Below are 27,345 nucleotides of genomic sequence, written 5' to 3' on the forward strand. Positions count from 1 at the left end.
TTTTTGCTAGCCCGTCGCCAAAAGCCACCTCCACCCGGGACACAAAAGACTCCAGAACCGCCGTCAGTGCATCGATGGATGGTTGGGACCTGGAGGGCCGGTAGCCTCAGAGAGGGGATCAGGTGGGGAGATGTGCTCCAAAGACTCCATGAGTCACCATGAGGACCCCACAAAAAGTGTAAAACACTGCAAAGGGACAACTCCCACCACGCTGGCAGCAATACCCACTGGCCAGGCACAAAGCACCAAGCGATCCTCGGCAGAGAGGCAGAGGACCCCACCAGAATCACTACCCAGCAGAAACAGGCACCTGCAGCCACCAGGATAATATGCACTCCACGCGTGGCGGTCAGGAAGTGAAAAGATCCAGGAGTTACCAACAAGCAAGGAAATGAGAAGGGGCTCCCACTGCCAAAATCACCGCCCACAGGCTCCACTGTCATGGCTGCTGCTATTTTCAATGGCAAACCACCGCAGAATGCCCATCGGACTACACAAACATGGCCGCCGTGCATTGAGTGCACAGGCTACAAGAAAATGGCGGCCCCACATGGCACCACGAGGCTCCCAGGGACACAGGAGGGATCCCTAGGCCCTATCCCTAGGCCTCAAGGACAGGCCAGGGCAGGACAGGGGGCACTGGTAGTAGCCCCCACCAGGTACAACCTCCCCCCGCACAGTCAATCGTCTGGTCGCCGGCAGCGCACCTACCCGCCCCATCGCCAGCATAGCTCCCTGCCCCCACCCCAGGAGGTGGACCAGACCACCCACACAGCCCCAGAATAAGTGGAAGGGGGGTAGGATGGGGGGACAGATGAAGGGGGGGTGCCTGATGGGAAGGAGGGGAACCCAGGAGTCCGACCCTCCCAAGGAGGGGACCATGTACACCCCAAAACCCTCCGGGGGAAGAGGGGGGACAGCTACTCACCATACCAAGACAAGTTGCCAGGACTAGCAAGGAACTAGTGGGAAAAAGTTTGTATGAGGCGCTACCTGTTTGAGCAGTTTCTATAAAAAAGGGGGAATGGTAACCCCTACACAAGTGTATGTGCACCCAAAGAAACTTAATAAAGTGCTTGGTGCAGGAGGTGAATAGGCAAACACCCCCCAAGGGAAACAAAAGTGCACAGTGACAAATAAATAATGTACTATACGTGACTGCTCATATGTTTAAAATATTATAAAACTGATAACATATAAAGTGCCAGTGAAAAATGTGCAAAAATGCAATATCAATAACAATATGCAAAATATTTTATTATATTAGAAGCACACCCTACAAGTGTAATAAATAATGGTGAATAAGTGAAAGTTCAAACACAAAGTGTATTGTGAGTAAGGTGCCCAAAGATAGCAACCAATCGGTAACACTCTCACCCAGTATTCCTCTTCTGGGCCAGAGAAATGGATATGTAGCCACAGAGGAAAAAATCCAATCCAAAGCCAGGGGTTCCTTCAGCCCGGCGGACCACGTGGGGAGCTGCCTCCCTCAAGAAGTGTTAATCTGTGGTGCTCAAGCAGAAAGATACGGTGTGGTGTGGTGTCAATGAACGAAACAGAAACATTATTTTAAATACAAAGATGCACTTCCAAATTTATTTATCAATGTTTTCACCCAAATATTTACTCTTTTTCCCATAAAATGTAGTTTAAAATAAGCAAATCTTGGGTGAAAGTTGTGTGAATCTTGGATGAAAAGAGTAGCATGTACTTAGAATAACTGGAAACAGCCATCCTTTACTGTTTAATCAATATTCCAATCAGAGCTCAATTACTGGAGACAAATCCATGTGCCTGATTCCAGTTATACATGAAGGAAAATGCTTTGATAGTAAAGAAACTCCACACACAACACTGCTTTCACTCTGGGAACATTCTAATGATGGGATTAATCTCAGCAGGATGTGCTTGGGGACATTGTCACCACTTGTTTGGTCACAGTAGATTCCCTGATGTTCTTCCTGTTCTGCAAATCCTCTAGATGCTGATCCCAACACCCCATTTACTCATTGGTCAAATAGAATACCTACCAAGTCCGACCAGCATTCATGTTACATGGTTAGTAAAGAAATGCTAGATAAGGAGAAAGTTCTAAAAAAAATTCAGATTTAAGTGGAGTCTTATGAATTTTTAAATCAACTGCTGTGCCCCAATTGAACATCCAATGGGGGCCCTGGTGTCTCATGTAGTGAATAATTAAAAAAAAAAGTGGGAAAATTCTTGGTAAGGTATTCTGACAACTTGTCATCCTGAGTAGTCCATCCAATCTGCCAGTTTTATACTACAGCTGGGCATACTACATACAAAATGATGTAAGGTTATTAGAGACACAAAGGCCATGCATGGCCCAACAAAAAGTGTAAACATATTTTCCTAAGTACCAGTCCAAAACGTATTTAGTATGACTTAATACATGCACCTATTATTCAGCCGTGCATTTAGTTCAGTAATGATGTCATCATTTCAGTAATGGAACTTCTTATAATATGTAAAGAAAGTCAAGACCTAACCACACACTATATATATTGTACTCCTTTGTATTCTGGAATCTACAAAGTGAATGAGTTGTAAGCAAAGGTATCAAAGGTCAGAGTAGCACACATACACATAAATGAAAATAGATCCTTTTTCTGTTTATGTTGTTTGATGTATTGTACAAGATAGCGAGTCACCTCAACTTGTCAGAAAATATTACAAAAAGGTATTATACTGTATATGAGACAATACAGCTTCAAAGTGGAGAATAAATAACCTTATGTAAGATACAAAAGACATAGCATGATTGGGTATACCAAGCACCACATCCCTAGAATATGCATAAAAAATAATTCAGAATGTGGAATATGGAACGCTCTTCTTTTTTCTGACAGTGATTCTGATGCATATTCGGTGTTGAGAACAGTTTATTTTCAGCTGTATATTTCTGGTCTACTACTGGGAGACTATGGCATTGCTGACCTCTTATTCCGCCTAAGCTTGGGATCTGTTCCTGGTTTCCTCAACTCCCCTCTATTTGGGTGCCCCTGTTCTGCGGTGTGCTGTGGCTTGGGGGTGTTTTCTTCAATCCCTCTCCTTGTGCCCCCCCATCCCCCCTTTATGGTGACTGCACCTGGTGCCCCTTTTCTTGTTATACCAGTTCACAATCAATTTCCTGATGAAGCAAAAACAGCGAAACGCGTTGGGATTCTTCAGTTTACATATAGTTCCACTGTACAGAGCTGAGCTTATTACAATCTCATAATGTCATAAAATTATTATTGGTAAGGTTGTATTGTATATCTCTTGATGGGTGTCTCTAGTAAATATATAATTTCATTTTTATTTGTTCCTAAATTTGAAATGGTTTTAAATTTCTTGTATAAGAAAGATAATTTTATTCTTGTGTTTTCCTGAGATGTTTAAGCACAGTGAAAGTCCCATATTCCACATTCTGAATTATTTTCTACAACCTTATATAAGATGATGGAAGAGTAAGAAAAGTCTGTGTTGTGACACATATAGAATTTCCCTTTACTCACAACATTTTAACACTAATACATTTGATTTCAAATGTCAGAAATGTATATTGTTGTACATTATAGACCTCTTTGTTACACATTTCTAGTACACTGATGCATTTTCTGTCATTCTTACTTTTTTGGGAACTTCTGTTTGTCTGTCCCATGGCAAATATGATTGTGTTGTAGTTGGGTTTCTTGGATGAGTTCTCTCAGTAGCCCTATCTACATGTAGTTTGTGTGTTTTTTCTATGTATGTGGGATCTTTGTTTGGCTGTTCTACATTCTGTAAGGTGCATAAATGCACTGACACTTAAACATACACCCCACTCAATTAAGCCTAAAACCAGCCATAGATGGTTTGAATCCATCTATGGGCAGGCTGATTGTACACAAGTCGATCCATTGATAACCAGCATGTTTGATTTCTAGCATGCCAAGATTGCCAGCAGCTATTGCCATTAGCAATAATTATTGTGTTCTCCCAACAGGGACAGCTCTCCGCATAATCTATGGCCTGCCTTAAAATGTAAAGCAGAGTGAAAGGAGGCAACTTATAGGAATGTGTAAGACCCAAAGAAGATAAAAACCATGTTACATTTCGCCTAAGATCCATAATTGGGTCTTGAAAACAAGATGAAAATCCCCTTCAGATGCAGCTGCTTCTCTGGCTTTGCTTCTTAGATCAGGTCAGTATGAGGGGAAAAACCTGACTTGCTTTATTAGTATTGTACAATAAAGGATTAGAGAAAATTCCTTTTTGGTATTCTTCAGAATTCGTTTATTACTAGCAGAACAAAGTCTGAAGTCAACTAGGAGTACTCTCAGAACCCCAAACAAAACCAAATCCAGCTTGAAGTCAAACAGGCCCACTTGACATTGTATGGCACTTAATTTGCAGGCATTTTCCGGGTAGGCACAAAGAGGCTCGGTGCAGCTATGCAGTTGCTGCAGATTAGGAAGCAGCCAGCGACATATTGTCTGCCAGAATAAATGCCAAGTAGTATTCTATTATGAGGGAAAGCTTTGAACATGCAGAGAATTAAAATGTGTGTGACAGGTACCGAAACAAATTAAAAGGCAAATTCACAGAGGGCTGACAATCCAAAGACTGAAATAAGAACAGGAGGCATCCGGTCCTGTACGGTGTGCCTAACTATAGATTTAGGCTGTGGCCTTGGTCTCGTGGACTGAGGAAATGTGTTATATAATGGATATATATATATATATACAGTATTTCACAAAGTGAGTACACCCCTCACATTTTTGTAAATATTTTATTATATCTTTTCATGTAACAACACTGAGGAAATTATACTTTGCTATAATGTAAAGTAGTGAGTGTACAGCTTGAATAACAGTGTAAATTTGCTGTCCCCTCAAACTAACTCAACATGCAGCCATTAATGTCTAAACTGGTGGTAACAACAGTGAGTACACACCTAAATGAAAATCTCCAAATTGGGCCCAATTAGTCACTTTTTCGCCCCGATGTCATGTGACTCGTTAGTGTTACAAGGTCTAAGGTGTGAATGGGTAGCAGGTGTGTGAAATTTGGCGTTATCGCTCTCACTTTCTCATACTGGTCACTGGAAGTTCAACATGGCACCTCATGGCAAAGAACTCTCTGAGGATCTGAAAAAAAGAATTGCTCCTCTACATAAAGATGGTCTAGGCTATAAGAATATTGCCAAGACCCTGAAACTGAGCTGCAGCATGGTGGCCAAGACCATACAGCAGTTTACCAGGATAGGTTCCACTCAGAACAGGCCTCACCATGGTCAACCAAAGAACTTGAGTGCACATGCTCAGCGTCATATCAAGAGGCTGTCTTTGGGAAAAAGATGTATGAATGCTGCCAGCATTGCTGCAGAGGTTGAAGGGCTGGGGGGGGGGGGGGTCAGCCTGTCAGTGCTCAGACCATAGGCCGCACGCTTCATCAAATTGGTCTGCATGGCTGTCGTCCCAGAAGGAGTTCTCTTCTAAAGATGATGCACAAGAAAGCCCACAAACAGATTGCTGAAGACAAGCAGACTAAGAACATGGATTACTGAAACCGTGTCCTGTGGTCTGATGAGACCAAGATGAACGTATTTTGTTAAGATGATGTCAAGCATGTGTGGTGGCAACCAGGTGAGGAGTACAAAGACAAGTGTTTCTTGCCTACATTCAAGCATGGTGGTGGGAGTGTCATGGTCTGGGGCAGCATGAGTGCTGCTGGCACTGGGGAGCTACAGTTCATTGAGGGAACCATGGATGCCAACATGTACTGTGACATACTAAAGCAGAGCATGGTCCCCTTCCTTCGGAGACTGGGCCGCAGGGCAGTATTCCAACATGATAACGAACCCAAATACACCTTCAAGATGACCAGTGCCTTGCTAAAGAAGCTGAGGGTAGAAGCGATGGACTGGCCAAGCATGTCTCCAGACCTAAACCCTATTGAGAATCTGTGGGGCATACTCAAACGAAAGGTGGAGGAGCGCAAGGTCGCTAACATCCACAAGCTCTGTGATGTCGTCATGGAGGAGTGGACGAGGACTCCGGGGGCAACTTGTGAAGCTCTGGGGAACTCCATGCCCAAGAGGGTTAAGGCAGTGCTGGAAAATAATGGTCATCACACAAAATATTGACACTTTGGGCCCAATTTGGACATTTTCACTTAGGGGTGTACTCACTTTTGTTGCCAGCGGTTTAGACATTATTGGCTGTGCGTTGGGTTATTTTGAGGGGACAGCAAATTTACACTGTTATACAAGCTGTACACTCACTACTTTACATTGTAGCAAAGGGTCATTTCTTCAGTGCTGGCACATGAAAAGGTATAATAAAATATTTACAAAAAGTGAGGGGTGTACTTACTTTTGTGAGATACTGTGCATATATATATATATATATATATATATATATACTGTATATATTACTAAACAGTAATTGTTGCTTATTCATCTTTGGCATGCCTGCAGAACAAAATAACAATTAGCACAATAATAACTGTAGAAATATACATTTAGTACTTTTGAATTACAGCAATAAAGATATTTAGTGATGTAAAAAAAAAAACAATACAGCAAAAAAAACCCCCAAAAAAACCCACTAAATAATAGAGAGCTATTTTTATGAACTACAAAAACACCCTGTTGAGAGGATAAAACTCAATACTGAGGCTTACTAGTCAATGGTGATCACTAGACCAATAACAACAGGTCCTTTACTAGCTGAATGAACACGGGTTAAAGTGGGGTTCCACCCTTAAAAGACACTTTGCCCCATCTGCTTGCTCTGTGTCACCTGAAAAATAAATGGATAATCACGATTTTTTTTCTTTACTTAACTTGTTTTAGAAGAAAATATACTCACCTTACTTCCTCTTCCTCTCTGCGGCCGTGGCCCGCGCCGTCACTTTCTCTTTGCAATGATTCCTGGGAGCTGAGCGTCATCGCTCCCAGGAATCAATGCGCCTGCACCGGCCCCGCTCGTCATGTCCAGTGCAGGCGCGTCATTCCTTGCTAAACAGCTTCTGGACATGCCCAGAAGCTGTGCAGGAATGACATGCCTGCACCGGAAATGACGAGCGGGGCCGGCGCAGGGCATTCTGGGACGAAGAGGACACAGAAGAGGATGAGATGGCAGCGCTGGACAAGACATTTTCAAGGTAAGTATTTCTTCTAAAGGGTAAGTGCGACCTGGGACAGTTCATTGTGGAATGCACTAGCCTTGACTGTCCCGGGGGTATTGTTAGTGAAAAAAACGTTTCGAGGGTGGAACTCCGCCTTAAGATCATTGATTGATAAATATTGTAAATCATGGTCATTTATTTTTTCTTAGATTGTATTATAACACAAATTTCAGAACAAAAATCAAGAACATTCTGAAAAATGTTGCAAAATGATAAAACTATAATATTTAAATGTCAAGAAAGAAGATCTGTAAGCCTGATATCAGATGGCAGACCCATCTGATGTGTGGCTTTTGGATCTTCTTTCTTAAAGCGGAGTTCCGGGCACAGAAAGGTTTTTTTAATAAATATACCCCCGGGACAGTCAGGGCTAGTACATTCCACAATGGCTAGCCTCTGATCTGTCCCGGTTCGCACTTACCTGCAAGAAGAAATACTCACTTATAAAATTTCTTCTCCAGCGTTGCCATCTCTCTTGTGGGCAGCTGAAGCCGGTGCGATCCTCTTCGGTGTCCTCTTCCGTGTCTTCTTGTCCCAGAATGCGCCTGCACCGGCCCATCTCGTCACTTCCGGTGCGGCGCCGCATTCCTCCACAGCTTCTGGGCATGCCCAGAAGCTGTTTAGCAGGGAATGCGGCGTCGCCCCGGAAGTGACGAGCGGGGCCGGTGCCGTCGCATTGATTCCTGGGAGCGATGATGTTCAGCTCCCAGGAATCATCGCAAGACAGGAAGTGACGGCGGAGCCGCGGCGCAGAGGGAGGAAGTGAAGAATAGGTGAGTATATTCTATCTAAAATTACAAGGTGAGTGGAAAAAAAAAAAAAAAAAAAAAAAAAAAAAAAAAAAAAAAAAAACTAACTTTCCAATTCCTTTTCAGGTTAAGGAGACCAAGCGGACGGGCACAAAAAAAAAAAGATTGATTTTGTGCCCGGAACTCTGCTGCAGCTTGGAGCCTGGACGAGCTCTCTTCCAGCTAGCACTTTAGCCTGAACTTTAACTCTTATGGCACCCACATTTTGCTATTGGGGCACAGTATAATATTTAATTACTGCAGAAATATTCTCACTAAAGTTTACAGCGAATATTAAGCCAAAAACCTTTTTAACTTTTGGGGAAGGATGAGAATCCCAGGCTGTTTTTTGCTGCTTTCTTGAGCTCTTTTACAGAGATACAAATCTGACAGGGATTCTAGCCCTTGTAGACAATCAGAAGACATATTTGAAAACCAAACACTATGTTTGAATTATGATTCCAGAAGCGAAACAAACAATATCTGGGCCCCTAGAGAAGGCTGAGACACAGCCATGCATAAAGAAAAACTATGGTACTGCAAATAGGGAAATGACGTCATTATGCTAAGAGCGTGTCATTAATGATTGTCTCTCACTAGTCAGACCTGTGAATTGTGAGACCTCTCTTCTCATCACACCAGGCAATTTGATCCTGAAACGTGTAGTTGGACAACACAATTCTAAGGCTGTATGTTACAGGGATACATTTTCACATCCCCGGTTTTCAGTATCTGTAAACATACAGTGGTGGAAGTGAAAACACATAAATATATGAGTTAATAGATACTGATCAAACTTTGCAAAATAATTAAAGATGTTACCCAAAATAACATCTTTAACTGGATAAGTGAATCTCAACAGGATGTTCACACACAAAAATCATATTGACAATTCATGTGGCCTATGGGTTCATCCATTATCTCAAGTGCATCCAGTGTAATCAAGAGATAGCTGTACTGTGACATCAAACATAAGCGTGGTGGAAAATCCAGTTTTCAGTTGTGTCAATGGATGCTACAGTATATAAACTGGATTTACCACTCTATTTTTACATCGTGTGGACATAATTGCGGATTGATTACAACTAACGGAGTCATCATGTTGCATAAGCTTTTTCCACCCTGTTGTCCAGCTCATCCATGTTCTGCATCTGAAGTCACCTGGTTCCAGAAATACACATTGCTCCCCAGCTGATTTTTTTTTTACATTGACAAATCAGATCTAATTTAAACTCCCTGCCCAAACAAACTTGAAAAAAATTGGATAAGGTGGCTTGTTACCCTGTGTTTAGCTCTTACTTCATTAATTCTGAATAGATTATTGTCTTAAAAGAGGGGGAGACTGGCTGGTGTGTCCTCTATTGGAGGGTACGTAGCTATTAATGATGATCAGCCAGTTATCTTATTTCTTATGGCTGTATGTGGGATTTAGAAGGCAAGGCACTGGGTGTGTGTTTTTGTTTTGGTGTTTAGTATATTTATATTGGACTTTCTCTTTGTTTTTGCATAAGAGTGATTTAAGAAGGTATTTGGATAATTCATTTCTAAAAGGCTTATAAATACATTGACATTTAACTGTAACAGAGAGATTGGATTGTACGATTGTTGGTATTGTAAAAGAAAGTCTGAAAAATAATAAAAAAATATTACAAAAAAAAAAAATTAAACTCCCCATCTTGTCAATACCAAGTGCACAATTATTTTATATGTGTGTTCTGTCAGCCTTTAGGTGCCTATAGGCAATGGTAGGTATAATATTTATAGGACACCAACAGATACCATCAGTTGAGGCTTCAGGGGCAGGGAAAAAGGGGTTAAATATACTGGAAACCCTTGCCTGATTGCTATTGTTCTCCCCCTGATATGCTGGCATCAGAGGTACCTGCAACAATCCCCCCATTTCTCTCCATAGCCCATATATTAGTGTTTCAGAAAATGCAGAAAGAGTTGTATGGCCAAGGGTTCTCAGTTCATGCCTGCACGTTTGACTCTTATATCTTTGGTGGCCTTTAAAGGCAGAATGTGTCCAGTCTTCTGGCATCTGTAGCCTCATTCAACCACTGTTTGACTTTTTGATGAACAGTCAATACATTCCTCTTTTCTCAACCTTTTTTCAATTCATTTAACTTTTTAGGCGATTCTGTAGACATTCCAACAATTTGGCCCCCTCAAACAGAGACATCTGTTGACTTGGAGTTCATCTTGATCCTCTCTGCATTCCTGTTCAACACACAATCCCGACAATTAAAAAAAAAAAAACAAATATAGCAACTATTGAAAAGTATTAAAGTAAACCCAAAAAAACTAAATAATGTTATAACTAGAAAAAAGAAAAAAAATATATATATATATATCTATATCTATATCTAGATATATATATATATATATATATATATATAGATCTATCTATCTATCTATCTATCTATCTATCTATCTATCTATCTATCTATCTATCTATCTATCTATCTATCTATATATATATATATATATATATATATATATATATATTCTCTTTTTTCTCTCAGAAAATAAAGATCCTAAAGTACTTACTGATTAAATAAATGTTATGCACTGTTCTTATAGAACTATTGGGTTTTGCAGCATCCGTTTTCAGGATGAAACACATTTAAACTGTAGTGTTTCCCACACAAAATTGCAGCCATGTAATGTTCATTGTTGCAATGCTTTTGTATGCCATTAACCTTATGCTGAGTAGTTATTTTAGCTCTTTGTAAGGCACTTAGGTAGGAAAAAAAACTATGAGTTATAAAAAGAACATTAATGCAGATTAGACAACTGTATCCAATTGAGGATGTACTGATCGCTCACATCGTTGTTAGTCAGAGAGCTAACCAACAAAAACAAAATGAGGTTGATTTACTAAGGATGTTAAGAATATCCAAAAAATAAATTATATGAATATTCAGTTCAATTATCTAGTCGTGCAAAGCAAATTACTGTTTACTTATTTTATCTGCACTTGATTGGACATTTAAAGTGAGCGAAATTTGCTGTTCACATATATGGATAATTGAAGTAAATATTCACAAAATTTATTGTGTAAATACTCTCACCTCCTTTAGTAAAACAGCCTCAATGGGACCTACCTGGCATATAGAGGAATTTCTAATTAGTTCAATTTTATCATGTAATGTTGCACAATGAGGGTGATTTACTAAAACTGGTGCATACAGAATCTGGTGCAACTGTGCATAGTAACCCATCCGCTTCTAGGTTTTATTGTCAAGCTTAATTGAACAAGCTGAAGTTAGAAGCTGATTGGTTACTATGTACAGCTGCACCAAATTCCGTGTGCACCAATTTTAGTAAATCTCCCCCATTGTGTCATTTATTTTTTGCATTCATATATCGTTACAAGCCAAGCAACTCATTTAACCTTCCTAGCGGTATTCCGGAGTGTGGCTCAGGGTTAAATTTCAGTGCCAAAAGCGGTAACCCCGAGCCACACTCTGGGTACCGATAGGAAGATCGTTGGATCCTGGAAGAGAGGGTACTCACCTTGTCACTGGGATCCAGCGATGTATCCCGGCGGTGTGCGGCAGCGGATCTTCCTCCCAATGCTCTGTGCCCCAGCTTCCGTCTCCTGCGACGTGATGCTCACAGGGGGGTGGAACCGGCGGCAAATTCAAATAGTAAAACACACCAAACACACTAATACATTACAAAATAAAATAAATTCACATTAGTTTGCTCCCCACTGCCCTTTCCTTTTTATGTATATATATATCTATATCTATATATATATATACACATATATATATATATATATATTTATATATTAGGTATACATGTATATGTATATATATATATATATATATATATATATATATATATATATATATATAAATATATAAGTATAAATACAGTATATATATATATATATATATATATACACATATATATATACATAAATACTTAAAATTATTTATAGTTATTTATTATATTATAATTTATGATTTTGCATTTCAAACTTTATCATACCCGAGATGTTATAAAGAAGAACGCACAGTAAAAAAAAAAATCATATGGAAAATAGTTGGTTTGGGCTGCTCATTCTTAAGAATTACATGCAAAATAATGGTACCGCTTTCTGCACCTAAAATCAGAAAGAATCATACCGCCAGGGAGGTTAAAGTGACTGTAAAGTCTCGTTTTATTTTATTTTTTTTGTTAAAACAAAGAAACATGTTATAGTTACCTGCTCTGTGCAATGATTTTGCACAGAGCAGCCTGGACACCCCTCTTCTCTGGTCCCTCTTTGGTACTCCTGGCCCCTCCCTCCTGTTTCGTGCCCCCACAGCAAGCAGCTTGCTATGGGGGGCAGCCGATCAGAGCCACAGCTCCCTGTGTCAATTCAGACACCGAGCCGTGGCCCCCTTTCTCTTCTCATTGGCTGACTGGCTTTTGATTGACAGCGCTCAGGAGGGGAGTCCTGGGCAGCTGAGACACTGCTGCAACATCGCTGGATCTAGATGAGGCTCAGGTAAAAAATTAGGGGGGCTGAGGGGGGCTGCTGCACAAAGGGTTTTTATCACTTATTTTTTAAATATTTTTATTGAGTTTTCTTTACATACATAAAAAAGAAAAATATAACATTACAAAAAGACATCAACTTATACAAAACCATAAAATTGTGGTGTTTCCGGCATATACATTACCCTTCGAGTATGTTTTGATACCCCTTGTCATTGGGCCCCTCAAAGAAGGTAAAGATACTCTTCCTCCTTCTCTCCCCCTCCCCGCAAAAAAATGCCCACCCCCCTGCCTATCACCCTAAAACTAAAAATTGGTGCTCAATTGAATGCATTAATGCATTTACCTCCCTGGCAGTATGATTATTTCGGATTTCAGGTGCTGCATGCGGTACCATTATTTTCCATGTAATTCTTAAGGATGAGCAGCCCAAAACAACTATTTACATATGATTTTTTTTTTACTGTGCGTTCTTCTTTATAACATCCCGGGTATGATAACGTTTGAAACACAAAATCATAAATTATAATATAATAAATAACTATAAAATAATAACAAATAATAATATAATAATAATAATACTTTTTATTCAATAAATTATAGTAAATAATGTAATCAAAACACTGACATTTTTTTGGGCCAAACAAGGATGCAATATTAGTGGTCATATTGCTTCAGTAAACGTCCCGGGTATGGAAAAATTTAAAACAGCGTACAGCACAAGTACAACATCACAGTCAGGACAATAGTACCGCGTTTCTTTATGGATTTTCCTTCCAGTGTCGTCATGTTTAGAGCAGCAAACCACACACATCCTTGTGGGAGCAGGCTTCTTTTCTGTTGGTGGAATGTGGTCCATAAAGTGACGACCAGTTAGGCGTTCGGGGTTCACAACACCAACAGCACGACATCCGGATCTATTTACAGTCGTTGGTGTTTGGTCCCTGAGAAATATCAGTTCGGCAACTTTACAATCAATGTCCACATGAACCACAGGCCTGTCACTCCTTTTTTTTTTTTGTAGAATGAATGCGTTCCACAAACATTGTTCAAGAAGATTCCTGAAGATTCTTTTGTAATATTTTTTTGTTGTTTCCGCATTGCCGGATAAAAAGTTATGGCCTGGTCAGCTCTGTCCACACCTCCCATGGTGTTATTGTAATCCATCACCAGTTGTGGTTTCATTACATCTTTTCCACCTTTTGTGTGTACCATGACAGTAGAGGTGTTGTGAATGGTACTCATTAGGCACACATCTTTTTTGTTGCACCATTTCAGTGCCATAATTTTGCCTTTCTGCCAGGCAACTATTTCTCCTGCCTTGAGCTTTTTATTGGGAAAGGTTGGCGGCATGTCACGCCAGTTAGCTCTAATGGTCCCATATGCATCCGTCTTGTTTTGAAGAAGGAACTCATAGAGATCTGGAGACGTATAAAAATTGTCTGTGGTTACACAGTACCCCTGATTCAGCAATGGCTCAATCAACGTAAGAACTGAAGCGGTTGCCATTCCATAACTGCTGAATCGTTCATTGAATTTGGTTCCTTTCCTGGTGTATAGGACCGAATTCCATATGTAACCAGTGCTGGATTCACATAGCATGAATGATTTTATGCCAAATCGTGCTCTCTTTGATGCTATATACTGTATCCAGCTGAGTCTTCCTTTGTAGGCCATAAGACTTTCGTCGATACAAATGTCTCTATCTGGTACATAGGACTGCTGGAAATTTTTCATAATAATTTGATAAACGTCCCAAATCTTTCAGAGTTTTGGAGCTGGATGAGAAGTCTGGTCAAATTTGTCTTTATATGTAAAGTGCAAATTTTTCATAATGAGCGAAAATTTGTATTCTGACATGACTGTGCCAGAAAAAGGAGTGGCCAGTAATTTGTTGGTGGTCCAATACCACTTCTGCAGGGGTTTCCCCACCACTCCTTGCAGAATAATTAGGCCCAGAAACTTCCAGATGTTCGCTTTGGTCACGGGTTCCCACATTCTGCTCCTTGAAAACCGCCGATGCGTAGCAGCTTTTTGCTCCTGGTACCGATTTGTTTCCATAACAATCTTTTCAATAACCTCATCAGTCAAAAAGAGTTGGAGGTATGGCAAGGGGTTGTCATCCTCAACATCCACTTTGATACCAGGTGCTTCAGTAAACGGAACCTTGGGGGCGCTACGTGCTCCGTATCGCAGTCAATCGAGCACCAAGTCCGCACATCGCTGGGCACAGTCGCAGGATCATCACTGAAATCGCTTTCTGCGTCCGATGGCGAACTTCCCCAAGAATCGCTATCACTCCATTCTGCAAGCGATTCTGTATCGCTGTCGCTGTTTTCCAGCAGGTCATATACCGCTTTTGAGGTGGCAGCGCGCTTTATTGATGCCATGGTCGCTCTACAGTTTCCAGACAAAAAGTACAGGAAAAATGCAGCAAGGGCACTGGGGAAAGCACTGGGGGGCAAGCTAAGGTCAATTTATTTTATATAGTAATGTAATCCAATAGGATAGTGTTTGTGTTTTTAACTTTTTCAATTTGCCGCCGGTTCCACCCCCCTGCGAGCGTCACGTGGCAGGAGACGGAAGCCGGGGCTCACAGCATCGGGCAGAAGATCCGGCCGCCGTATGCTGCAGGGACACATCGTGGGATCCCGGGACAAGGTGAGTACCCTCTCTTCCAGGATCCAGCGATGCTCCCTGGCGGTACCCCGAGTGTGGCTCGGGGTTACCGCTAATGGCAGTGAAATTGCACCCCGAGCCACACTCAGGAATACCGCTAAGGAGGTTAAGAGAGAAAAAAAAAAAAACCTTCTGCCTTTACAACCACTTTAATTCAATTTTAAGTCAATAGTTACCAAAATAATTTTTCTGAAATGTATTTCCAGTGATTCAATACTCCTTCAGCAGTCCCTACATGTGATCAAAAGTTCCACCTGAGACTATTGTAGTAAAAAAAACCTAACGGGGACCCAAACAATGAAATTGTATCTACAGTTTTAGCTGCTATTAATCTGCTAGCGAATATAATGTCAAAATTTGGACTGGGTTGCATTGCTAAGATAAATTAAGATGTCATTTTGTTGAAATTAAGGAAGCAGCAATATGATTAATGATGATTTATGAACTGCTGGTAGATTCTGCAGTGTGCACAAAGGGGTAAGAGTATTTTGGCATGGAAGAGAACAAAGCCAAGCTAGAAGGTGACACTGCAGTTGTACATGACATGTGCCTGCTTCTGGATAATTAGAGGGCATCTAAGTCATCCATCACAAGAGCACACGCACATACTCACCTATCATGGCAGGTCCTCATTTCAAACTTCAAAGAGCCATCTTTAAAGCTAAATTTTTGCCATTGATCATTTCAAGGCATTTTCTGCTAGTTGCATCACAAAAGAAGAGTAGTTATTTTATTTACAACGAGGAGAAAACTCCTCCAAGCTCTTTCTTGATGGACATTAGCAAATAAACAGTTAATAAAGGTGATTTTATTGCAACATCTGTCACAAGACTGCAGCAGGGTTAACTACTTCAGCACCCACAATTTCTTGTGGATGTCCTAAGGAAAAAAAGCTAACCAAAGTCCAACTGTAAGGAAGGGGTTAATTAGAGAGTAGATGATTAAAACTTTGGAAGACATAGATTGATTGGGGTCGTTGGGGTCTACCCAGAAATAAAAGCCACAATGCTTATCTTTGAACTGCAGTGTCCAATTGATTTGCTGTGGCCCATTACCCAACACACTCCAGGGAGTTTGGCAATGACTGATTCAAATATTATTTTTGTCTTACTTCCCTTCAGACAAAAACCATAATGTAAATAGAGGAAGGCAAACTTCATAAATGCTCTGCTAGTCTTTATATATTTTTAAGGACTTTGTTGTAGCTAAAATAATCAATTCATAGTGACACAAGTACAATGCAACTTTTCATACAATGACATTTTTCATTTGTAAAACTGTGATGTCAATAGAATGCCACACGTGCCTGAAGTTTAATTCATCTTTAAATGGAAGACATGTAATGCGCAGTCAGAGGCAATGAGAATGATGAATAATGATATTAATGATAATACCAATGCAGGACCCTAAGAAGATACAGCTGGACATACCACAGTCCACTAATTATATTAAAATGTTTTATTAAGTTTGTCGTTGAGTAAATTAAAGCATATCTAAACCCAAGAACAAAATATAATATATTGCAGCTCACCAGTTTTTAGATGTAGGATTGTTTTCCCTTTAATTTAACCTGTTGGTCCTGGCAGAAGCACACTTTCTGACCTAGGGCGACAACAGCATAAGCTGGCTATACACCAGTAGAATTTCATTTGAATATTCATGCCAAAATTTTGAAAAATTGTTTGTTAGGGTTTTTGATGTAGCCACAAATGAGTCAACCAATTTCAATTGAAAGCCCTTAAAATTTTGTAAAGACCTATTACATGAATGGAATTCCAAAAGTATTCAGTAGGCTTCATTTGTGCCTAGAACATTGTCATTACAAAATATGTGGCTTGTACCAAAAAAAAAAAAACATTCACCACTAGAATTTAGTTTGTTCGAGAAAAAATGAACATTTATGTATGACAGGAAAAGAATACAAATGAATAAAAGCAGCAACACCAACCCTAAAGCCCCGTACACACGTACCGAATGTCGGCCGAACGATCGGCCGTCTTTTGTCCGGTGCTGTCCTGTCGGTTGAAAAGTGCTAAAGACTGCACACGAATTTTGTCGGCCAACAACAGCCGACTGCAGAAGTGATGTCTTGTGATGGTTAACTTTCCGTGTCTTTTTTCTTCTCTGAGCATGCGAATATTTACGGCCGACAATCGATACGTGTGTACGGGCCTTAAGAAGTAAGACTGTACCCGCTATAACAAAATAAAGGATAGGGTTATGTTTCAAATACGCATGCCTCCCCCACCACCACCACCCCTACTTCGCCTTCAGCACCTTTTGCCAAGAATTACACTTACCTCCCCTGCTCCTCTGGGATCTTCATGTTTCTGTCTCCTGGACACCACTTTAGGATCTTCCAGTTGGGCTCATCTTTTTTGGAAGAACCTTTTTTATTTTCTACGAACAGATCATTCCAACAGTGGATTGTCTCTTTATGCAAATAATGGAGATTCTTCCTTGCATGCGTGGAGGAAGAAACGTCTGGTTAGGAGACATCTGCATCTGTGTGGCTCTTAGTAGGCTGCACAGTAAAGCTCTCAGAGAGGTGGAAACAAAACCCCCAAAAAACATTTACTATATTGCAGTTTACCAGTCCTTAGATGTGATGGCTGCATTCGTTTTCTTTTTAATGCTTTCTTTCTATTTTATTTTCACCTGGTGATCCAGCCAGTAAGTCTGTTGTTTCAGAAATGAACAAGCGGTCCTGCGAATGTAGAAGTTAGAGGGTTCAGGCAAACAATTTAACACTGACAGGGATGCTTACAATAATCAGCTTTTATTCATTCATGTAAAATTTGTATCCCAAAGGGAAACAAAACTGTTGCTGTAACTGCTTAAAAAGTGTTAGCTGGAAATTGGTTTCAATTTGTCAGTTTATCTAAATCTGGTAGTCCATCTACCCCCCAAATTGTCAATGATCCTATCAAATGGTGTCTCTGTTGCTCCATCATTCATTGTGTAGACATCCTAACACAGGAGGTGTGTTACTGGACAGAACACCAGGTGAAAAGAGAAGGAAAAAAGCCTAAGAAAAAGAAAACCTCTTATGATTGGTAAGCTGCAGTATATTACATATTTAGTTTTGGGTTTATTACCGCTTTAAGAGCAGAGATTCAGAATACTAAAAATGTTCTTTTCTAATTGGTTATAATTAGGTTACAATGTAATAATAAAACACAGACATAGCAAAGTTGTAGACTTTTCATGTGCATGGAACCAATGCAACAGAAGGGGCAGCTTTTCCTTTAATAGAAAAATTCACAAAAACAACAGCATTAAGGTGTCTTGGTATTGTGCCATTCCTACTGTAATAAATGACAGCAACCAACACTGGAATATACAGTATATAAGAGTTTATTGTACACTATTGTAGCAAGAGCCCAGCACCAAAAAAGGATCTTAATAAAATAAATATACAGCTTTATTGATATATAAAGTAAAACATGACGAAGCCCATGTTTACGCGTTTCAACCTACATGGCCTTAATCATAACTATGAAGTTACGTCATATAATTTAATGTCATGAGAAGTTGGCACAGTTTCTAGATAATTCATTCCCTGAGGGGAAAAAGTGCATACTGACCCACTCTACCCAGGGGGTCATGGTTTTCTGGTGAGTTCTCCTGAGTGGTGGGGGAGTAAAGTACTGAAGATTAGGTGTGGACTATGTTGCACCTTATTTGCACAAGGCACTTTTAATCATAAAGGAAAATCAGAGAAGCACTATACTGCACAGTAAAGCTCACTATATGTAGTTGTATTATGTTGAGTAATGGAATATTATTATTATTATTATTATACAGGATTTATATAGCACCAACAGTTTACGCAGTGCTTTACAATAAAAAAGGAAGACAGTACAGTTACAATACAATAAAATACAAGAGGGTTAGAGGGCCCTGCTCAAAAGAGCTTACAATCTAATAGGGTGGGGCAAGTGATACAAAAGGTTGTAACTGTGGGGAATGAGCTGATGGAAGTGGTAAAATATTAGTTGGAGGCGTAATTGGCTTCCTTGAAGAGATGAGTTTTCAGGGATTGCCTGAAGGAAACCAGAGTAGGAGATAGACAGACAGATTGAGGTAGAGAGTTCCAGAGGAAGGGAGAGGAGTCTTGGAGACCAGCATGGGAGGAGGAGACAAGGGAGCTTGAGAGCAGGAGGTCTTGAGAGAAGTGGAGAGGACGGTTGGGTGATATTAGAGACAAGATTGGTGATGTAGCTTGGGGCAGAGTTGTGAATGGCTTTGTATGTTGTTGTTAGAATTTTTTTTTTTTTTCACGGAGCGGATGACATTTGTGTCATCCGCTCCGTGTGCCCGCATATCATCCCATCCGTTTGCGGATGATATGCGGACATAATGTAAGTATATGGCATTGCGTATGTCAGCGGATGTCAGCGGATGACACCGCTGACATCCGATTTTCCTTCCTTTCCGTTTTTTACATGGATGAAAAAATAGGGTTCTGTTCCGTTCCAAAAAACGGAACAGAACTGAAAGGAGGAAAATCGGATGTCAGCAGATGGTATTCCGCTGACATCTGCAGTGCCATTCACTTACATTATGTCCGCAAATCATCCGCAAAAAATTAGGATGATTTGCGGACACACGGAGCGGCCGTGTGAAAGGACCCTAAGAGCATTGGGTAAAGCTCAGTGTGTCTACTATTTATTGTACAAACCTAAATACTCCCAAATGTAACAAAATGCAACAGAGTGATTTCCGGTGCGACCAAAATTAGATGATTAGAACAGCACATGCAACGTGTTTTGATGTGACCATGCATCTTCCATATACTGCAAATTTGAAAATGTATGTAACTACGACCTCTGTTTTAAACTAGGAACAGATTTGACAAGTCCTCTTTTCTGAATGGTAGGGAGAATGTCAGGGCATGTTTAGTTGTTTGGGTATTTCACCCTTCCTACTATTTACTGGCAGTATAAGTTTTAAATGAATTTACCAGCTGCCTTTTTCTGTATGGTGCAGTAATAAACAATGGGTACCAGTCTCTTCCAGCCCAGGAGATGCAGGAATTTAGAGAAACTGGAATGTAAAGGTATTTCTTTTTTGGATAGTTTAGATCAGTGTTTTGCAACTTTTGTTTTTAGTCAGGGCACCCTTTAACCACTTGCCGACCGCCGCAAGTACATATACTGCGGAGGTCAGCCCCTCACAGGCAGAGTGACGTATCGGTACGTCACTAGCCTGTGAAGCTCTGGGGAGCGAGCGCGCGCCGCCGGCGGCCCGCTCCCACGCGGTCATGGACCCCACCGCCCGTGTGACCGGCAGACCCGATGTCCGCTGGTCACTCACGATCGTCGGGGGAGAGGGAGAAAGGCAGGCAGCTAATGTAAACAAGCTGCCTGTCATTCTCCCCTGTGTAGAAACAATGATCATACGGTTCTACTATGTAGGACCGTTGATCATTGTTCCTACAGCTCAAGCCACAGCCAATCACAGTTAGAATCACACCCCTAGGGACACACACAGCCCCTCCCTCTCAAATAAAGTTAACCCCTTCACTGCCAGTGTAATTTTACAGTAACAGTGCATATGTATAGCACTGATTACTGTAGAAATGTCACTGGTAACCCCAAAAGTGTCAAAAATGTCAGTCAAGGGTCCGATCTGTCCGCCCCAATGTCGCAGTACCGCAAAAAAATCGCAGATCGCCGCCATTACGCGTTAAAAAAAAAAACAACAAAAATGACAAAAATCTTTCCCTTTGTTAGTAAACGCGATAACTTTTGCGGAAACCAATCAAAATACGCTTTTTGCGATTTTTTTTACCAAACATATGTAGCATAAAACAAATTGGCCGAAAATGTTAAAAAATTTTGATTTTTACATTTTTTTGGGGGGGAATTTCATATAAAAAAATGTGAAAAATATTGTTATTTTTGCAAAATTTACGCTCTTTTTTGTTTATAGCGCATGATCAAAAAATCGCACAGGTGATCAAATACCACCAAAAGAAAGCTCTGTTTGTGGGAAAAAAAGGACGTCAAATTCGTTTAGGTACAGCGTCGCACGACCGCGCAATTGTCCGTTAAAGTTACGCAGTGCCGAATTGCAAAATACCCCCTGGTCTTTCAGCAGCCAAATCCTCCAGGGCTTAAGTGGTTAAAATCCTGCACAACCTCGAAGCATCCCATTCTAAAATGTAAAAAATGAAATGAATAGTTTTACATAATGCAGCAACATCCACACATGTAAGACACTCAACATTAGTGGTGATTTATTCTTCCAAAGCAAATATACCTTTTCACACAGGTACTGATTAGTATTCCAAGGTTTTTCCTCTCCCTCTCTCTGTAAACATGACCCCAGTGCTTACAGAGAGGGGCAGTGGAGGGACAAACAAGAATGCTGTGCTGGTGCCTGATGTCCTCCTTAATAACCGATGATGTCATTGGTTATTAGGAAGCCAGCGGCTAGAAGGCTGTAATGGTGCACAATTTAAACCTGTGGCTTTGAGTAACTAAAAGGCTTGATTCACCTGCTGGCTTGTATACAATGTTAAGGCAAATTTTAGGCAATTTGCCAAGGCATAAACGACCACTCACCCTATGTCCACCGCACTGTGGGAAGATAAAGAGCTAAGTGACGGTGCTCAGGCTGAACGTCCATACCAATTGTTATATGAATAAAGCCGGCACATGAAAAGGCTGCTTCCAAGTAAAATTCTTTATTCCAGCATGGATAGCGGTGACAACATGACAAATGCTGACGCGTTTCAGCTTTACGCCTTCCTCATAGCATGTTTGCCAAGGCACACCTTAAGAAACCTAAAGAAACCCCAAAGTGCCTGGGTACCTTGGTTTAAAAAGGTTGATTTAGAGATTGCAACCACCTCATGGTTTTTTATTTCTCTTAGAAGCTCAAGTAGCTACGCCTGCACAGAGCAAGCTGTTAGAAATCACAAGGCCATTACCTATACAGCTTACCTGACAACTACCCCTCCAATGGAGATTTTAAAATGATATTTTCACTAAGTATATACTAAAATCATTATTACCAAACAAAGTCAACATAACCTAAAAAGTTCCTGCTAAATCTAAAGGATAAAACTGTATTGCTTAAAAAAAAAAATAAAGCTCTGTGGGTGAATGAGGTCTTGGGGCCTATTCATTTGGGTTCTGTGGACTGTACAGTGTGAATCAGTGTTTTTTTTTTTTTGTGACTGGAGTCAGCCTATCTTATGCTATGGGTACCCAGCCCCTTTATGAATACAGCTCCAGGTCCTAATTTGACACAGATTTGGCATTCTGAATTCAGGGCCACTCATCCGCACCTGCTATGTTCGTATATAGTCTAACAGGCACCTAGCCGCACACAAAAAACATTCACTCACACTGTATGGGCCAGAGACCCTGTGTGAAAAAGCCCTAAACTATGTGTTTCTATTTGTTTTACGATTATAATTTTATATTTGTATTTTTTTTATTTTGTTAATACAATTTTTTAACAACCCTGTTGAGGGACTGTGATGAAATAACAGGGGTCTCACTTTTGAGACAGAAAAATTGATAGAGGACACAGTCCTAAATCTCTATCTCTGCAGCCTCAGTTGTACAAAATGATTCCCTGAAGAAGTCACGTGACTCCTTGACATAACGCGTAGGGCGGAACCAGCAAGAAAACCGGAAGTGACGCACCGGGACGGAGTTACCGAGTCCCGCAGCGAGATCTGAGGCTAGAAATTACTGTTTTAACTGTAAGTTACTGCATTTTTTTGGAAATAGATATTCTTAAGTACTACACCATGATGGCCCCTATCTTTCATTGAGCCATAAGAGGAGGAGTACCCCGCTATATAACATGCAATCAAAAGGAGCCAGAACCCCCCCTGAAGCCGGAGGCTATAAGAGGAGTGGAGGAAAGGCAGCCATCCAGGCATACATATTAGAAGCGTATACAAAGAGGTAATAAGGTGAGCAGTTAGCACACCTACACATGTGACCAACGGAGAGCACCACTGAGCACTACCTTAAAGGTGGAGGAAGCCTTTGGCTGAAATAAGGACTTTTAAGGAATATATAAAAGGAAAACACCACGTATATGGATACTCTAGCACTGAATTGAAAGCTGCTTATTGTCTATAAGCATAAACTATGAAATATTGAGTTTGAATGCACCAATAATATTTGCACTAAGTGTATAAATGTACACTAGCACTGTTGGAATGCACTAGCACTTTATTTATTTATACATCACGGCTATATTGGCCATTTTTGTGCACTTTAGTTTTGAATCTACATCTGCAGTGATATATTTGGGAATATTTAGTCAATTTGCACATTCATTTATTTATTTATTCTTTGCATAATCTTGAATCCAGTTTTGTGAATAATTCACTTATTTGATACCTACAATGGTAAAATATGTGTGAGTACCCTGTAAACTATTCCGTGATGTAGTATTGAATATATTAATACCTTGAAGTGCAGTACAAAACCCCCATATCTATAGATCTTTTAAACTGTGAAGTACTGTACTTGCGGCATCAGGGGTGTATAATTTATCGTCTATCCGTGATAGCACAAGAATCACACACCTATACAAATGCACAAAATGAAAGAACAGGAAAAGCTCTGCACAGAGCTTCCAGTTCATTCACAAACTGAAGCATAGTCAGGGTAATGTTATGATGTGCTCCATAACTGTATTTATTGGATGGATTCACGGCACATGCACGGTCCAGGCACGTGACTTCGGAACGGCCACTATCTTGCGCATGCGCATTGGGCCGCACTGGCGCCCGCACCTCTAATGGCGTTATTGGACCCTGGGAGGTGGGGGGGTTATAAAAAGGACCACAAATGGTGCTTTGAGCATTGCAATACTGATGGAGGAGGACATGCATCGAATGGGAGTCACTTAGATAAATGATAATGGCCTTAGTTTATGGTTTAACCTTTGAGGGCAGCCTTGATCTTAGAAGTTTATTGTTTTTATTGTATTGATTCATTAGGAGGTACTACGGTCATTTCCTGTGTCCCTAGTAATCATCCAATGGGAAGAATATTTCATGCGTATGTCATCCAAGAATACTAATAATCCTAGGCCCTCTATGAAGTCTCTGTTACTGAAGTGAAGGGAAGGTAAATATAATATCCATTTCTTTTTTAAAGGCATACCACTCTTAATTAACCTATACGCATAAGTTCAATTTTAAGTTTGATATAACAACAATTATCAAATGTCCTTTCCTAGGTACTCTGAGATTGATATATCCCCCTATGGTTGCTGATATCCTTCTACAGACAGGATTCAAAAAAGCCTAAGTGTCTTCCGTAGAATATTTTATACCCTATTTATTTATATAAATTATGCAAAATACGTTTTTTCTCCTGCGAATGTAAGCATCAATGTGTGAATATACTTTTGGGATTATATTGTTTAGTCAACAATGATTCTGTGGTAATTGACTAATTTTATTTTTATTGTAGTTTAGATGTGCAGAATCCACAAAAAAATTATCTCCTGAAGAAGCTATTGTTTGTAGCAAAACATGTTGAATAAACTGGATTAACTGTCCAAATACTGTAAGGCCCCGTTCACATAGGGGCGACGCTACTTCGCACCGCGACCTCCGAGGTCGTGGTGCGAGCAGCGCGCCGCGACCTCGGAGCGGCCGCCACGGACTTCATATCATTGAAGTCTATGGCGGTCGCCTCCTGGTCGCCCCAAAGAAGCTCCGGACCCTTTTTCTAAGTTGGAGCGACTTGTGTCGCTCCTATTAGAACGGGTCCGCAGCTTCCCTATGGGAGGCGACCTACGGCGACCTGTGAGGCGACCAGGTCGCCTCACAGGTCGCCTCAGTGTGAACCGGGACTAAATGTAAAAACTTTCTTTTATCCAATGTTTTTACTGTTTTGTATCAGTAAAATTGAATATTTTATTATAGTTATTGCTTGTTATTGAACCAATTGAAAGCCCAATTTCTCTCAAAGTTGCATATTTCATAGTAAACACAGTTAACTATATTTCAGTTATGAATGAACACAGTGAGTGACTGATACAGATAGAAATCCAGTACACAAGAGTCTATATAACTGATTATTAGCTTGGTTGGAGCATTGAATCACCTATTATTAATGTCCTCTTTTTCAAGTTAATGTTCAATAGATCTTTTTCTTATCTTTAACTTTCCTTTAACTTGACTGGCATTTTCAAGTGCAGATTTATTGATCTGTGAAAGTTTTTAATAAGTAGCAGTTTAAATTCTTTATTGCATTTCATATGCTGCTGCTACAGTATATAGATATTTACTTAAAAAGGACATTCTGGTAAATAACCCTTATCACTTCATTTGTAAACACATCGTGAGGACATGTTTAATATATATGTATATGGCTATATATATATATATATATATATATATATATATATATATATATATATACTGTACATATATTATATACATATATAAACATATATTCAATTGTGCTCATTCATTTACATACCCTGGCAGAATTTATGATTTCTTGGCCATTTTTCAGAGAATTTGAATGATAACACAAAAACTTTTCTTTCACTCATGGTTGATGTTTGGCTGAAACCATTTATTATCAATCAACTGTGTTTTCTCTTTTTAAATCATAATGACAACAGAATCTACCCAAATGACCCTGATCAAAAGTTTACATACCCTGGTGATTTTAGTCTGATAACATGCACACAAGTTGACAAAAAGGGGTTTGAATGGCTATTAAAGGTAACCATCCTCACCTGTGATCTGTTTGCTTATAATTAGTGTGTGTATATAAAAGGTCAATGAGTTTCTGGACTCCCGACAGACCCTTGCATCTTTTATCCAGTGCTGCATTGATGATTCTGAGTCATGGGGAAAGCAAAAGAATTGTCAAAGTATCTGCGGGAAAAGGTAGTTGAACTGTATAAAACAGAAAAGAGATACAAAAAGACATCCAAGGAATTGAGAATGCCAATCAGCAGTGTTCAAACTCTAATCAAGAAGTGGAAAATGAGGGGTTCTGTTGAAACCAAACACGGTCAGGTAGACCAACTAAAATTTCAGCCACAACTGCCATGAAAATTGTTCGGGATGCAAAGTAAAACCCACAAATAACTTCAGGTGAAATACAGGACTCTGAAAACATGTGGTGTGGCGGTTTTAAGATGCACAATAAGAAGGCACTTGAAGAAAGATGGGCTGCATGGTCGAGTCGCCAGAAGAAAGCCATTACTACGCAAATGCCACAAAGTATCCCTTTTACAATACGCCAAACGGCACAGAGGCAAGCCTCAAACCTTCTGGCACAAAGTCATTTGGAGTGATGAGACCAAAATTGAGCTTTTTGGCCACAACCATATTACAATGATACATTTGGAGAGGAGTCAACATGGCCTATGATGAAATGTACACCATTCCTACTGTGAAACACAAAGGAGGAGCACTGATTCTTTGGGGATGTATGAGCTACAAAGGCATAGGAAATTTGGTCAGAATTGATGGCAAGATGAATGCAGTATGTTATCAAAAAATACTTGAGAAATGTTTGCATTCATCAGCCCAGAAGTTGCGCATGGGACATACTTGGACATTCCAACATGACAATGATCCTAAACACAAGGCCAAATACAACCTGTCATTGGCTGTCAACCTGACAAGTGTTCTAATCCTCCGCTCCATCCAAATTAAAACAAAATGCCTTTAGTTATTCTTTAACTGAAATATTCTAGCATACGGAGGTATATTGTAGAGAGACACTTGTATCCTTGAGATGAACATCCATAGCACTAGTCTAAAGCTGGCCATAGATGGATCTCTTTTTTTGATCAGCCAGCTGGCTGATAATAAACAAAACAAACAAACAAAAAAAGAAAGGAATGGATTTCCCCATCCACACAAACAAGGTGGATGAAGATATCCTCCCTGCTGTGCTACTGTATTCTGAACAAAAAATTCCTAACATAGCCATTCACGAGAAGTTGATCGTTAGTTCGACTTCTCTCTAGTGAGAAAGGCCATAGCTAGATTGAAATTCAGTTGGTCCCTGCTGAACTGGCCGCATTTTGATCCATCCATGGCCAGATTGGGACTCTGGCTAAGGCTTCTGAATTTCATGTTTAATTGTTTATCACCCATACACTAAAACAATTTTGTGACACTCTAATTTTGTCAGATTGCTCCAAAAATACTGCCCAGTTATAATTAGTGTTACTTCCTAAATTTTAC

The sequence above is a fragment of the Pelophylax lessonae genome, assembly GCF_965119305.1.
Source record: "Pelophylax lessonae genome assembly, chromosome: 3".
Taxonomy (NCBI): Eukaryota; Metazoa; Chordata; class Amphibia; order Anura; family Ranidae; genus Pelophylax; species Pelophylax lessonae.